The sequence below is a fragment of the Lactuca virosa genome, chromosome 9, assembly GCF_052849685.1.
Source record: "Lactuca virosa cultivar CGN04683 chromosome 9, Lactuca_virosa_CGN04683_v6, whole genome shotgun sequence".
In the NCBI taxonomy this organism is placed as follows: domain Eukaryota; kingdom Viridiplantae; phylum Streptophyta; class Magnoliopsida; order Asterales; family Asteraceae; genus Lactuca; species Lactuca virosa.
The window spans coordinates 49,028,154-49,045,431 of NC_136434.1; positions in this window are offsets into that span (position 1 = coordinate 49,028,154).

The window sequence follows — 17,278 nt, forward strand, 5'->3', positions numbered from 1 at the left end:
AAATCATAATGTTTCCTTTTCAGGGGATTCACTAGTGCACTCACCCCGTATGCAGATATGGTGTTTCGCAGGAGGATGTACAAGTATGTTCGGTGACAGGCAAGAAAGATGTCGTCCAGGATTTTCAAGCTAAAAATGAGTCTTAGCCTCCATGGTTGGGTGTTTGAGCCTTTGGTGAGAATTTGGTGTTCATTTTGTGGATCTATAAGAAGAAGGAGAAGCTTGAAGACTTATTCTTTAAAGGAAAGCTTTGAGATCTAACAGTTGCATCTCCTTTTGGTAGCTTGGGAGGTATAAAGTCCAAACCTTGCCTTTTCATTTCATGGATCTTCTTCTTGGTTCATTTTGACCCTTTTGTCTGATGATTGGGAGTTAAAGTCGTTTTTGAAGCTTGTAATTGTAGATCTGGATATGTCATGGGTTATTTGGGCATAAAGGTGTAAACTTTATGGTGGTTTTGGTTCCATGCATGTATTAAGTCAAGTATTAAGCTCCTTTGAGCTCTATAGTCCCATTTAGCCATGCATGCACATAAAGTTGGCAACTTTATGTGATTAACCACCCTAGAGAAGTCAGATCCGAGTTTGGACCCAAGTCTTAATGGATTAAGTGCTAAATTGGAAAGATGGTTATGGCTGGTGAGGACGCTAGGCGTACAAGTATGTACGCTGCGGGTACAAGCCTTCCATGTTGTATGCTGAGCATACAGGCTGAGTACGCCCTGCATACTCGGCAAACTTGGGCCCTTTCGTTTTGGGCTTCATTTTTGGGCTTGGTAGTGTTGGGTCATCTGGATTTTTATGTTTGGGCTGTTGTGACTTGTTGGACCTTCTTATGAAAAGGCCCACAAAAGGAATTGGGCCCAATTTGGAAAATTGGGCCATATTTGGGCCTTAGATGTTTACTTTGGATTTTGGGCCTTTGGACATCTAGTTGGGCCATGGTTTTGGTCCAAGCTTGAGGAAGGGTAAAAAGGTATTTTACCCTAATTTGGACTCATAGTGTGAGTCAAGGGCTAGATGTTGATGGGTTGTCATTGTGGTATCTGATAGCGCGTGGATTTTAGCAGATCTGAAATCAGAGATTATTCGTGGGATCAGCTGTTGATGGGGTGTTGTCTTGATATTGGCGGTTCGGGGATCTGTCAGCCAGCAACCACAGAGCGTCTGTATGATTCGGCAGTGCGATGTGATTTTTCCTCACTGTATTTTTAGTTCGAAGGCACCAAGGTCGGCCCATTGGTTTGATAACCTGATATTGTTGATATGCTGATTATGGAATAGATATGCATGCTAGTCTTGATATACTAGTTTGGTAGATCAGTAGGACTACCTGTGATTTTGTCTGCATGATTACTTGTATATGTTTGTTAGCTGTCAGCATATGGTGTTGGGTTGAGGTTGTACTGCTTCGTGTTGTAGCCAACAAACCCTAGAGCATTCCACATATGAGATGAGGGTCGGGTAGGGCATGCCAGACTCATACTGAGGGCTCAGGTGCATTCCAGTTACGAGTTGAGGACCTGCTTGGTATACCATACTCATACCGAGGGCTTAAGGGTATTGGAGCAATCCAGATATGAGATGAGGACCGAGTAGGGCATTTCAGACTCATACTGAGGGCTTAGTAGCATTCCAGATACGAGCTGAGGACCCGGTTGATATACCGGACTCGTACTGAGGGCTGAACATTGGTATTCCAGTCTGATGACTGATTGGGTTGGGAGCAAGCCAGACATAAGCTGTGGGCCCTGGGGGCAAGCCAAACTTATGCTGTGGGCTTAAGAGCAGGCCAGATATGAGTTGTGGGCCCGATAGGCAAGGTAGACTCATATTGTGGGCTTAGGGGTAATCCAGTCTTTTAGCTGTGGACCCAATTCATGCTGTTGTTATGTGCTATTTGTTTGTGTGTTGGTACTTTGGGGGAACTCACTAAGCTTTGTGCTTACAGTTTTGTTTATGGTTTCAGGTTCTCCAGATGATTCTTGGCAAGGCGAAGTGTAACGACCCAATTTTTACAAAGAAAATTTTCATTTTTGAATAATTAAACACATTTCCAATATCAAGAAATCCAGTTATAATTGTTTTCAAAACATAATTCAAATATAACTTTTATTCCAAACATCAGAGTGTCCCACAAAAATACGAGAGAGTGTATGTCGTGCCATCAAGCTTTGCCCTTACCCTTGGGCTCCGATGTACCTGAAATAAATCCATAAACTGTAAACCCCACACACAACCCACATATACATATCAAATTAGCTTATAAAGCTACACATGTCTCATAAGCCATGCATACAACATATAAGGAAGCCATGGAAACCCTCCAGGGTCTTACACCCAATGCCACGGGAACCCCCACGTAGTCTTATCTGCCATGGGAACCCCCACATGGTCTTCCTGCCTTGGGAACCCCCACAAGGTCTTCACTACCAAATAAGACATAATGCAAACTATACAAGCAGATATACTAGGATGCCATGGAAACCCTCCAAGGTCTTATACCAAATGCCACGGGAACCCCCACGTGGTCTTCCATGCAATGTCATACTATCATAACGCATAATCAATCAACAATCCATATAACATAAAATGGGTCGGCCTTCGTACCTTAGACCCATTGGTATGGTGAGAAGACTCACCTCTCAAAGGCTGAACTGGTAAGCTAAAGTCAAATATATCCCACACGCTGCTCCTTCTCAACCGCCTATAATCATCAAGTGATTAACTTAACACCAATCCAGAAATAACCTCAGAGTCAACCCTGGACAAGGTCAACAGTCTATATTGACCTCAACTCGTCGAGTAGAACCTGCCACTCGTCGAGTTCCTGGCATAACTCGTCAACTCGCCGAGTCACTAGAGTGACTCGTCGAGTTCCCCGATTGTTTGCGGTCGTGAACCCTCAGCCACAAATTCCTGACCACAAACCCATCCAGTTGAAAACCCCTTAGCCGTAAACTCCTTGGCCGACTCGTCGAGTTGATAGGGGAACTCGCCGAGTCCCCCTTCCTGTTTGCTAGTCGTGATCATACAGGGATTCCATGGCTTAGATCTGAAGCCCTAAGATGCTTAGAAGGATAAAGTTTCCAACTTTACCTTCTAGAACCATTCCAACCGCTCTAAGGTCCTTAATAAAGGTTGGAAAGCTCCAAAGATTTTCCATTTGATCCAAAACTCTAGGGATCTGAAATCCCTCCTTTCCAGAAAGGTTCCTAGTCCTCAAAATGTCGCAAAGATGGAAGCTTTATGGACATGCATGTCCAATACATGTCCCTATGTCAAAATGGCCAAAAAGAGGGAAATATGCCCTAAAACCCTTGCATGGTGTCCTTATACGACCAAAAGCCAGATCTAGCCCACCTTGGGACCATTTTGCTCTGGAGATTCATAAAGTTGCAAACTTTATGAATCCCATTCATGCATTCAACAAGAAGGGTAGGAAATGAGGAGTAAACTAAATATCTAACCTTATTCTTTGATAAAAAACGAGTCTTTAAGACTTACAACAGTTCACTAGGTGATTTAGCTCAAGGATGGGTGCTTGGTTTGCTGGATCTCCTCACTATCTCCTTCTTCTTAAGCTTCAAAGGCTACTCTAGCTCACAAAATGGAAGAGAATAGGGATTAGGGTTAGCACCGACGTTCTTAGTGTTTGGAGACTGATGGGAGGTCAGCCTCAAGGCTCATAAGGAGATTATATAGGGTGCAAACCCTAAAATTAGGGTTTTGTCTTAACAACGCCTACTTTCCGAGTCGGACTTCCAACTCGTCGAGTAGGGTGTAGATCCCGCGTCCCTGAAATGACTTCTACTCGACGAGTTGGAGTCCCAACTCGCCGAGTCCACACACCAAAACCCTTGATCTTACATAAATTAAGTAATACCTGGAACAGGTGTTACAAGTCTCCCCCACTTGAACTAGACTTCGTCCTCGAAGTCAGCTGATCCAAACAATTCCGGGTAGTGCTCTCTCATCTCCTCTTTCGGCTCCCAAGTCCATTCGGAGCCCCTTCGGTGCTGCCATTGCACCTTTACCAATCTTATTTCCTTATTCCGAAGACCCTTGGTTTTCCTATCAAGAATCGCAACCGGCTTCTCGATATAGTTCAGACTCTCATCCATCTGAATGTCGTCCAACGAAACGACTGCGGACTTGTAACACCCATAATTTTACAACCAATTTAAACTTTTTAAAAGCCTTTCCAACCATTAAAATCATTGCAATTTTGTTTCAAAATGTATAATATCAGAGTTTTTCCCAGAAACATAGACAAAACATGAGGAGCTGTACGATCACGCCTTCGCCTTGCCGCGATCCCCTGATGTACCTGAAACAATAAACTGAAACTGTAAGCCCGAGAGCTTAGTGAGTTCCCCCAAAATACCCATACCCACAACAATACACATATAATCATAACATCATACTATGGGTCCAGTCAACCATCGGGTTGGAATACCCCAGGCCCTCAACCAACAGGTTGGAATGCCAACACATTATGGGTCCAATCATCCTCGGGATGGAATACCCCAGGCCCTCAACCAACAGGTTGGAATGCCAACACACTATGGGTCCAATCATCCTCGGGATGGAATACCCCAGGCCCTCAACCAACAGGTTGGAATGCCCCGGTCCATTGGCCTCCGCACAAAGCAGGTAAACCTCGACCGCCAACAACATGTGCACATACAATAGATAATCACACAACAGTCTATAGACAGAAACTGATCTAACGGATCATACCACATAACACATAATACTATCCTATCTACCTGGATACCGATCTAACAGATCATACCATATAATGTCATCCTACCCTCTAGGATACCGATCTACAGATCATACTACCTAACGTAACCATATAACAATTCAAAAGGGCCGGCCTTGGTGCCTTAGACCCTTGAGTATAGTGAGGATAACTCACCTCGCAAATGTCGACCCGGAAGATAAAACCCAACTCTCGAATCACTTGGCACAGGCTTCACCACCTAATACCATAGCACAATATACTCATAAGTCCTTAACCTTATAAGGTACTCCATAACTCACTAGTCAACCCCTGGTCAAAGTCAAAGTCCTCGGTCAAGGTCAACAGTCCATGTTGACCTTACTCGCCGAGTACCCTCGGCTACTCGTCGAGTTCCTTGGAACACTATCCCACTCGCCGAGTCATCGAGGTGACTCGTCGAGTTTCTCCGATTCTCGACCAAACCCTAAGGCCACCCGTCGAGTTTTCCTTTTTGCACACGACGAACACACACACATTCATAACTTGGGGAAAACTCATCCGACTCGCCGAGTTGTTCTTCAACTCGCCGAGTCTTATGGTGATCTTCATCGGACTCGCCGAGTTGTTCATCCAACTCGTCGAGTCCACGGCCATCTTCATGTGACTCGCCGAGTCAACCTTGCGACTCGCCGAGTCCATTCAGTCCTTTTTCAATACAGACTTGTTTTGAGCCATGCAGCGGCTCCAAATCACAGATCCAAGCTTCTAGGGCATGCTTATCACGTAAAGTTGCAAACTTTACGTGCATGCATGGCTATAAGGACTCTAAATGCCTATTTTAAGTTCTTAATGGAACTTCATGCTCAAGAGGGACCTTAATCATGACCAAAACTGAAACTTTATGCTTATAGAATCTAAGGAGGGTTCAGATCTGAAGTTACAACCTCAGATCTAGCCCATAGCTCATCTTTCCAACTTAATATCTCACCAAAAACCCTAAAATTCAACCAATAGAAGAGATTCACAAAGAAAAGGCAATTTGGTTACCTCCAGAAGATTATAACTGAGATAAGAGTTGATTCCCACACTCTACTTGCTCCAATCTCCTTCTCCTCTAAGCCTTCTCCCTCCAAGGATCCTCTCTTCAAGCTTCAAACACACAATGGGCACACACACACGCATTAGGGTTTTAAGGGGCTCTCAAAGACTGCAAAGAGACCATAGGAGGCTTATCATTCCTTAAATAGGGTGCAAAACCCCGAGATTTAGGGTTTCTCCTGCCATATCCTACTCGTCGAGTCCCTTAGTGGACTCGTCGAGTAGGTCACTAAACACGCGTTCCAACCCCGCTGCTACTCGACGAGTAGGGCAACCAACTCGTCGAGTAGGACATTAAACCAATTAACCTTTTATTTAAATCCATACCCAGAGTCGGGGCGTTACAATTCTCCCCCACTTGAACCAGAATCGGCCTCCGTCTCCCACGTCCACTCGGACCCCCTTCGATGCTCCCACTGTACTTTCACCAAAGATATCTCCTTATTCCTCAGAATCTTCCTCTTCTTTTCCAAAATGGCCACAGGTCTCTCCACATAGTTCAGGCGCTCATCGACTTGAATATCATCCAGCGATACTACTGCCTCCTGGTCCATGATGCACTTTCGCAGCTGCGAAACGTGGAAAGTGCTGTGTATCCGACTAAGCTCATCCGGCAGCTCTAGCCTGTAAGCCACTTTGCCAACCCTGGCAATGATCCTGAACGGCCCATTATATCGGGGAAACAATTTTCCCTTCTTCCTGAAGCGAATCACGCCTTTCCAAGGCGAGACCTTAAGGAGTACCATGTCACCCACCTGAAATTCCAACTCAGATCGGCGTCTGTCGGCATAACTCTTCTGCCGATTCTGAGCGGTCTGCAAACGCTGTCTAACCTGCTGGATCTTTTCGGTAGTCTGCAAGACTACCTTCGTACTACCCATCACTCTGTGTCCAACTTCACCCCAACAGACCGGGGTACGACATCTCCGCCCGTACAACAACTCGAATGGCGGGGCGCCAAGGCTAGAATGATAGCTGTTGTTGTAGGCGAACTCCGCAAGCGGTAGGTGAGAATCCCAACTCCCACCGAAATCAATGACACACGCCCTCAACATGTCCTCGAGGGTCTGAATAGTCCGTTCGCTCTGGCCGTCTGTCTGCAGGTGGAATGTTGTGCTAAAGTGCAACCGCGTGCCTAGCTCCTCGTGAAACTTTTGCCAGAAGCGGGAGGTAAACATGACATCCCGATCAGAGACAACGGAAACAGGAACCCCATGGCGAGACACGATCTCGCGAACGTACAATTCGGCTAATTTCTCGGTCGATGAGCTCTCCCGTATAGCCAAGAAGTGGGCACTCTTGGTCAATCGATCCACGATGACCCATATAGCACCAAACCCCTTTACCGTCCTCGGCAACTTGGTAATAAAATCCATCGTGATCTGTTCCCATTTCCACATGGGAATCTCTAGGGGCTGCAGCTTTCCATGCGGCTTCTAAAGCTCGGCCTTGACCATCCTACAGGTCAAGCATCTCTCGACGTACCAAGCAATCTCTCGCTTCATGCACAGCCACCAATAGCTCAAACTCAGATCCCGGTAGATTTTGGTGGCCCCCGGGTGAATAGAGAAATGAGACTTATGAGCCTCCTCCATAACCGTCTGCCTAACCCCACCAGACATCGGAACCCAAACCCGACCGCATCGGGTCAATAGTCCCCGACTATCCTGTATGAACCAGGTATTCTCACCCTTGATTCTCTCCAGCTTCCAATTCTCCGGTCGCATGCCCTCAACCTGGGCATCTCTAATCAAACTCACAAGCGGAGAATCCACCGCGATCCTTATACATACCGCTGGGGTGGAAGACCCAGCTGACTTGCGGCTCAAAGCATCTGCAACTACATTCGCTTTACCAGGATGGTAAAGGATCTCGCAATCGTAGTCCTTGACTACGTCCAGCCACCTGCACTGCCTCATGTTCAGGTTTGGCTGATCCATGATATGTCTCAAGCTCTTGTGATCCGTATAAATGGTACAGTGGACCCCATAGAGGTAATGTCTCCATATCTTGAGGGCGAACACCACCGCCCCCAGCTCCAAGTCATGCGTATGGTATCTCGTCTCATGCGGCTTTAGCTGTCGCGATGCATAAGCTATCACTTGTCCCCTCTGCATGAGGACCGCCCCTAAGCCTGTGATGGATGCATCACAGAACACCACAAAATCCTCAACTCCCTCCGGGAGTGTCAAGACTGGGGCCTCGCACAACCGCTGACGGAGGGTCTCAAACGCCCTCTGCTGCTCGGGTCCCCACCGGAAATCCACCCCCTTCCTCGTCAGACGAGTGATGGGTACTGCAATCTTGGAGAAATCCTGTATGAACCTCCGGTAGTACCCTGCCAATCCCAGAAAGCTCCTAATATCTGAGGGAGATTTCGGAATCTCCCACTGCATAACTGCCTCGATTTTGGCCGGATCGACAAAAATCCCCTCCTGGTTAACGAGATGTCCGAGGAAGTGGACCTCTCGTAACCAAAACTCACACTTCGAGAACTTGGCGTACAGTCGTTCTCGTCTCAGAACTCCTAATAACTCTCGCAGATGCTCCTCATGCTGCTCTCGGGTCTTGGAATACACCAAGATATCATCTATAAACACTATGACCGAGCGATCAAGCATCGGTCTGCAGACCTGATTCATCAGGTCCATAAATACTGCTGGCGCGTTGGTGAGTCCGAACGGCATCACCACAAACTCGTAATGTCCATATCGAGTTCGGAACGCGGTCTTCTCCACATCCTCCTCTCTGACCCTGACCTGATGATACCCAGACCTCGAGTCTATCTTGGAAAACCAAGATGTGCCCTGCAACTGATCGAAGAGATCGTCTATTCTCGGGAGTGGGTAACGGTTCTTCATCGTTAACTTATTCAACTCTCGGTAATCAATGCACATCCGGTGCGAACCGTCCTTCTTCTGGACAAAAAGAATCGGTGCTCCCCATGGAGAACTGTTAGGTCGAATGAACTGCTTGCCCAGCAGTTCCTGTAGCTGCGACGACAGCTCCTGCATCTCTGGTGGTGCCAATCGGTACGGCGCCTTAGCGATAGGGGCCACACCTGGCACCAGGTCGATCCTGAACTCGACCTGCCTCTCCGGAGGTATCCCTGGCAACTCTTCCGGAAACACATCTGTGAACTCCCTGACCACCGGTACATTGGAAACCGAAATCTGATCCCTGACTCGCGTATCTACCACATACACTAGATAACCCGCACACCCGTGCTGAATGTACTGCCGAGCCCTGGCAGCTGAACAAAACCCTGATCCCGCTCTGGTGCCCTTGCCATATACAATCAGTTCTCCCCCACTTGGGGTTCGAACTACTACTCGCTGGCCCTCGCAATCAATCATAGCACCGAACCGACTGAGCCAATCCATGCCTACAATCACGCACACCTCCCCCATGGGGATCGGAATCAAATCTATCGGAAAGGACACCCCGAAAATCTCCAAGTCACACCCTCGATACACTGAAGAAGCAGAAATCCCGTGTTCGTTGGCGATAGACACTCGCAACGGATACTCTAACTCGCCCACTGGCGCACTAAACTCCCTACTAAATAACTGTGATACGAAGGACCGACTCGCCCCCGAGTCAAATAAGACCAAGGCAGGTAAGGGGTTCACTAAAAACGTACCTGATCACAGGTACAACAGATAAGCATATAACAGATATAACTAAAGGGAGCAAGAATAGAAACATACCAGCAACCACATCCGGTGCTGCCCTAGCCTCCTCGGCTATAAGCTGGAAGGCACGCCCCTAAGCCTTCGGAGGCTCTGCCCTGGCTGGTCTCCCATCCGTGATCCTCAATGTATCCGGCGCTGGGGCCTGCGCCGGCTTGGCGGCTAACAGAGGACACTGGGCCCTCATATGGCCCACCTGCTCACAATGATAGCAAAACCTGACTCCGGAAGTCGGAGTCGGCTGCCTGCAATCCCTGGCCAAATGGCCCTGCTTGCCACATCGGTGGCACCCACTCCCTGTCAGACACATCCCTGAATGAGCCTTCCCGCACTTCCCACAAGTGCGGCCTGGCTATCCCTTAGTCCTAGTATCAGCGGTCTTGGACCGTTTTGACGCCGGCTGTGACTGTGCCGGGGCCTGCCACTGCTCCCTCAACTGCAACTCAATCTCTAACTCACGCCGCCTAGCGGCCTCCTGCAACTCCAGAAGAGTATTACATCGTTGGGTGGCAACAAACCGACGGATGTCAGTCTTGAGCATGCTCAGATAACGGGTCATCTGAGCCTGCTCAGAAGCAAACTCCGGGCAAAACATCGCCCTCTCAGTGAACATACGGGTGATCTCCGTCACCGACTCCCCATCTTGTCTCAAACTCAGAAACTCCTGCGCCAAACGCTCCCGCTCGACCCGCGGAATGTAACGGGCGCGGAACATGTCCCTGAACTGTTCCCAAGTAACAGCAACTCTCTGGTCGTCAGTGTATGACCCAGTCTCAAGTCTCCACCAGTCCTTGGCCCCGGACCTTAGCAAGTTCAGAGCACACCTGACCTTCTGGTCAGTGGGACACAAGCAGGTGAAGAAACACCCCTCCACATCCGAGATCCACCTCATCGCCTTGATGGGATCCTGCGTCCCATCAAAGGTAGGGGGCTTCGTGTTATCGAAGTCCCTGTACTGAAAAACTCGCCCCGCTCCTCCCCCTGCCGTTGTTACAGCCGCGGTGGCTGCAGCGGCAGCTGTCTCAGCGAGGGCTGCATATCTGTCGTGAAATACTCCATCATAGCGGACTTAATAGTCCCGAACAACTCCTGAATCTGACCCCGGACAATCTCGACTACCTCCTTGCGGATGATCCCCCTGACCCGATCCTCGGTCAACATTGGCCCCTCATGGCCGACAATCTCAGATGCCACTGGGGCCTCCTGATCACCCCGTCCTGATCCTGATCTGGACCCCATCGTGAAACGTCTCGTAACTGCCATTCTGAAACATAACAGGAAGATGTCAGATCATCCGCATAAATAACCGGGAACTAACTCCCGACTAATCCCTAGGGGTTGTGACTTCCTTGCTACGCGTATGGGTCCTGTGCTTTCAGTAGTACGGGCCCATACTACCTTCCACACCTACCCATATTTGTCTCAAGTATCACCACAACACCCTAACAACATACATATACATAGCGAGCACTTAATCCTCACTCCTAGAGGAAAGCTAACCGTCTCACAACTGACCTACCGGTCCCATACAACCCACCCATCCATGAAACTTCCACCAGCCCTGCAGCACTAGTGTATTCTAGCCATACATAACGCTGGACCCTATAGACTTTCGAATATCCAATCCTACCCTAAGCTCCCAATCAAACAAGAACAGAACATAAGGCTAAATCAAACATTCTCAGGCTATAAGATCTTAATTATCTATGGCCGTGATGCATACACCTAGCAACCACAGTAATGATGTCAATTTCATATAAGGAAACCCTAGGTTATCAGGCATCATACTATCAGGCAATTCTATCGTGTAATTCCCGAAGATCCCTAACCTAGCACTAGCATGCTATTCTAACATATCACATAATCAAATAACTGTACGGTATTTTGGGGCTACTTACTGGCTCCGGCTGATCGTACATCCTGCATCCTCATTTACTTATTTGAAAATCATTTTAGAAAACATTTTGAAACCTTTCCTTTATTTGAGACTGGATTCACACGCATGTTTCTCTAATTCACTCAAACCAAGGCTCTGATACCAACTTGTAACACCCATAATTTTACAACCAATTTAAACTTTTTAAAAGCCTTTCCAACCATTAAAATCATTACAATTTTGTTTCAAAATGTATAATATCAGAGTTTTTCCCAGAAACATAGACAAAACATGAGGAGTTGTACGATCACGCCTTCGCCTTGCCGCGATCCCCTGATGTACCTGAAACAATAAACTGCAACTGTAAGCCCGAGAGCTTAGTGAGTTCCCCCAAAATACCCATACCCACAACAATACACATATAATCATAACAGCATACTATGGGTCCAGTCAACCATCGGGTTGGAATACCCCAGGCCCTCAACCAACAGGTTGGAATGCCAACACACTATGGGTCCAATCATCCTCGAGATGGAATACCCCAGGCCCTCAACCAACAGGTTGGAATGCCAACACACTATGGGTCCAATCATCCTCGGGATGGAATACCCCAGGCCCTCAACCAACAGGTTGGAATGCCCCGGTCCATTGGCCTCCGCACAAAGCAGGTAAACCTCGACCACCAACAACATGTGCACATACAACAGATAATCACACAACAGTCTATAGACAGAAACTGATCTAACGGATCATACCACATAGCACATACAACAGATAATCACACAACATCTGGCTAAGCTCCTCTGGCCGATCCAAGCGATATGCCACCTTGCCCACCCGGGCCGTGATCCTGAACGGGCCTATATACTGAGGTCCTAGCTTGCCCCTCTTCCGAAACTTGAACACCCCCTTCCAGGGCGACACCTTCTGTAACACAAAGTCCCCCACCTGGAACTCAAGATCTGACCGCCGCCGATCAGCGTAACTTTTCTGGCGGCTCTGCGCGACCCGCAGACGGTCGCGCACCTGTTGAATCAACCCGGTAGTCTTGAGCACTACCTTAGTGCTCCCCGTGACCCGGTGCCCAACTTCGTCCCAACAAACCGGAGTCCTGTACCTTCGACCATATAACATCTCAAATGGAGCTCGGTCGATACTGGCATGATAGCTGTTATTGTACGAAAACTCTACAATGGGAGATACGTATCCCAACTCCCTCCAAAATCCAACACACATGCTCGCAGCATATCCTCAAGTGTCTGGATTGTTCTCTCACTCTAGCCATCTGTCTGGGGATGGTACGCTGTACTAAAATGCAGCTGGGTGCCCAGTTTCTCGTGGAACTTCTTCCAAAATCTAGATGTAAACCACACATCCTGGTTGGAGACTACCGACACGGGCACCCCGTGCCTCGCCACCACCTCCCGAACATAAATATCCGCCAACTTCTCTGCGGATATACTCTCGGACATTGTTATGAAATGGGCACTCTTCGTCAGTCTGTCTACGATCACCCATATAGCGTCCACACCCCTCGTCGTCCTAGGCAACTTCGTGATAAAGTCCATCGTGATCTCTTCCCATTTCCACATGGGAATGGGTAGCGGCTGAACCTTTCCGTGTGGCCGCTGATGCCCGGCCTTGACCTTCCTGCAGGTCAAGCACTGCTCCACAAACCAGGCGATCTCCCGCTTCATGCAGGGCCACCACTAATTCAGTCTCAAGTCTCTATACATTTTTGTAGCCCCTGGATGAATAGAGAACTTAGACTTGTGTGCCTTCTCAAATATCCTCTGCCTCACTCCCCCAGTCATCGGTACCCATACTCGACCACACTGCGTCAAAAGACCATGACTATCCTTAACGAACAAAGGATACTGGCCTCGAATCCGCTCTATCTTCCAGTTCTCTTTCTTCACCCCCTCGACCTGGGCCTCCTTTATCAAGTCCACCAATGGAGAGATCACGGTCACCCTCAAACAAACGTTCCCAATCGGGGAAATGCCGCCTTGCGGCTCAAGGCATCAGCCGCCATGTTGGCCTTCCCGGGATGGTATAAGATCTCACAATCATAGTCCTTCAGTACATCCAGCCATCTCCGCTGTCGCATGTTGAGGTTCTGCTGATCCATCAAATACTTAAAACTCTTGTGATCTGTATAAATGGTGCACCGCACTCCGTACAAATAGTGCCTCAAAATCTTGAGGGCAAACACTACTGCCCCCAATTCCAGGTCATGAGTGGGGTAATTCGCCTCATGAGGCTTCAACTGCCTCGAGGCGTAAGCTATCACGTGCCCCCTCTGCATCAGTACAACACCTAACCCCGAAATCGATGCGTCGCAGTATACCACCAAATCGTCTAACCCCTCGGGAAGTACTAGGATCGGACCCTCGCACAACCTCCGTCTCAGGGGCTCGAAAGCCATCTGCTGATCTGTGCCCCACTGAAAGGTCACATTCTTCTTGGTCAAACGGGTCAATGGCACAACAATCTTGGAGAAATACTGTATAAATCTCCTATAATAGCCCGCTAAACCCAAGAAGCTACGAATCTCTGATGCGATCTTCGGTACTTCCCATAGCATCACAGCCTCAACCTTGGCTGGATCAACCGAAATGCCCTCCTGATTGATGATATGCCCCAAAAACTGTACCTCCCGCAACCAAAAATCACATTTGGAGAACTTTGCATAAAGCTTCTCCGCCCTCAGGGTCTCCAGTACCTCCCTCAAATACTGCTCATGCTGCTCCCTGGTCTTAGAATATACCAAGATATCATCAATAAAAACGATCACCGACCGATCCAGCATCGGTCTGCACACCCTGTTCATAAGATCCATGAACGCTGCTGGGGCATTGGTGAGTCCAAACGGAATCACCACGAACTCATAATGCCCATATCGAGTCCTGAAAGCCGTCTTCGGTATATCCTCATCCCGAATTCTCATCTGATGGTATCCCGACCGAAGATCAATCTTGGAAAACCAAGATGCACCCTGCAGCTGATCGAACAAATCATCGATCCTTGGCAACGGATAACGGTTCTTCACCGTTAGTTTGTTCAGCTCCCTATAGTCGATGCACATCCTGTGCGGTCCATCCTTCTTTTTCACGAAAAGGATGGGTGCTCCCCATGGGGAACTGCTCGGACGTATGAACCCTCGGTCTAGCAACTCCTGAAGCTGGATAGATAACTCCTGCATCTCAGGTGGTGCCAACCGATATGGTGCCTTTGCTATTGGAGCGGCACCAAGCACCAAGTCGATGCGAAACTCCACCTGCCTATCCGGAGGCACTCCCGGTAACTCCTCGTGGAAAACATATTGAAAGTCTTGCACAACCGGCACAATGCCCACCTCTGTCATGGTCTCTACCCTCATGTCCGAGACATAGGCCAGAAATCCCGTACATACCTGTTGTAGAAATCTCCTCGCCCTCGCAACCGAACAGAGGGTCGGCCCCTGCGAGGCCCTATCACCGTGGATAACCAGTTCGGACCCTAATCAACTGGCGCTCGCAATCAATCATGGCCCCATTGGCCCCCAACCAGTCCATCCCTACAATCACCTTCAGCCCTCACAACGGTATCTGAACTAGGTCGACACGAAACCTCTCACCAAGCACATTCAGGACACAGTCCCGATACACCCTCGTAGCACTCACAGTGCGGTCATCTGCAATCTCTACCTCGAGCGGGGAATCCAAAGTTCCCGGCGCGTCCCGAAACTTCTTGCTAAGCTCAAGAGATACAAACGATCGGGTAGCACCCGAATCAAACAAAACATGAGCCGACATACCATTGACCATAAAGGTCCCTATACAAGCATAATATATACATAAGCCATACAAATCATAATGAGCAGAGAATAATAGATACATACCAGCCACAACGTCTGGTGCTGCCCGAGCCTCCTCGGTGGTCAACTGAAATGCGTGGCTCTTCACCGCCGGAACATCCGCCTTGGCAGGGCGGCCATCGGTAATCCTCAAAGTGGCGGGCGCAGGCACCGCCACTGCTCCTCTTCCTCCCTGCAACTTCGGACAATCGGCCTTTTAATGCCAGTCTGGTTGCAGTGGAAACATATCAAGCCCTTCCTGAGGCAGTCCCTGCTCACGTGGCCCGGTTGACCACACATATAACACACCGGGTTCGACCCCCGACAAGCTCCCCCATGAGATCTCCCACACTTGGCACACCGGCCGCGGCCCTGCTGACCCCTCTAGATGAATCTGAGGTCTTAGGCTTTTTAGCCTGACCTACTGCTGCTTGTGACTGCTCAGGATTCCGCTTGGTGCAGAAGTCTAACTCCATCTCCCGCTCACGGGCATTCTCCACCATCTCGTTCAGGGTTTTGCACCCTGTGAAGCTCACAAACTCCCAGATATCATCCCTCAACATGGAATGATACCGTCTCCTCCTCATGTCCTCATCGATAGTTTATTGTGGGATCAACAAGGCTCGTTCCCGGAACTTGGCGGTGATCTCCGCCACAGTCTCGGTAGTCTGCTGAAGGTCATGAAACTCCCTCACAAGCCGTTGCACCTCAATCGGTGGTGCAAACTCCAAATCAAACCGCCTAACAAACTCGGCCCACATAATCTCAGCCACACCGACTGCTCCCACCTGGCTGGTCACCTCTCCCCACCAATCTCGGGCTCTGTCCCTTAACATACAGGAAGCAAAACCCACCTTCGCCGCTTCAGGGCAAGAACTCGTGCGCTGGGCGTTTTCGATGTCCGCCACCCAGCGTTGGCTAACGATGGGGTCCCTGACCCCGAAAAACTTCGGCCCTCGACACGCGTTGAACTCCCGAAATGAGGGAGTTCGGGCCCCGATCTGGCCTGCATCAATCTCAGTTCTGAATGACCCGAGCCTCTCCTCCATGATCTCCATAATACCCCCCTTGACCGTCCCAAAGATCACTGGGTTAGCGTCATGGATACCCTTCGTAACCTCGGCTGCAATGATCTCGCGCAGCCTCTCATCAACGGGCTCTGCACCGCTGCCCGATCCGGATCCATATCCTAATCCCGATCCTGATCCCCCTGTCCCAAATCGTGTCACCACCATGTTGAACTGAAATGTCATAAACCATAATAATCAGGACATATATATAGGGGATCTTCCCATACTGGTCCTCCTTAAAGCTGTCAGATCTAACATTGGTTCGGGAACATGTCCTGTGCTTTGAGTAGCACGAGCCCAATACTACCTTCCACACCTACCTGTATCTTTCCCTAAAGCTCTACCTGACAACTCCAATTCATTCCACAATAAATCATATACCACCAGCCACCGCATAACCCAAATCCCAGGCTGTCCTAAGATTTGCTCTACCCACATCAAATAGACCAATCATGACAGGTTGCCTTTATGCATGCAAATTATACATAGAAAAGGATCAAATAGACTTTCGAATAAGACATTCTACCCTAGGACCACAACCAGACAAGGAACATGAGATAAGGCCAAATCAATAATTCTAAGGCTATAAGCTCCTAACCGTATACAATTTTAGAAACATACACATAGCAAGTTTCATACGATTATCAAGCTCAAATATCAGTATAACATGGCTAACATACTGGGGAACTACTTACTTGGCTCGGCTGATCACGCGCGTTGCACTCTCATCTTTTAAAACCCTTTTTATGTTATTTTTGAAAACAATTTTACCATTTCCTTAGTTTGAGTCCTGACACGCCCGAGGGTGTGCCCGAATCCCTCAAACCAAGGCTCTGATACCAACTTGTAACGACCCAATTTTTTCAAAGAAAATTTTCATTTTTGAATAATTAAACACATTTCCAATTCAAGAAATCCAGTTATAATTGTTTTCAATACATAATTTAAATACAACTTTTATTCCAAACTTCAGAGT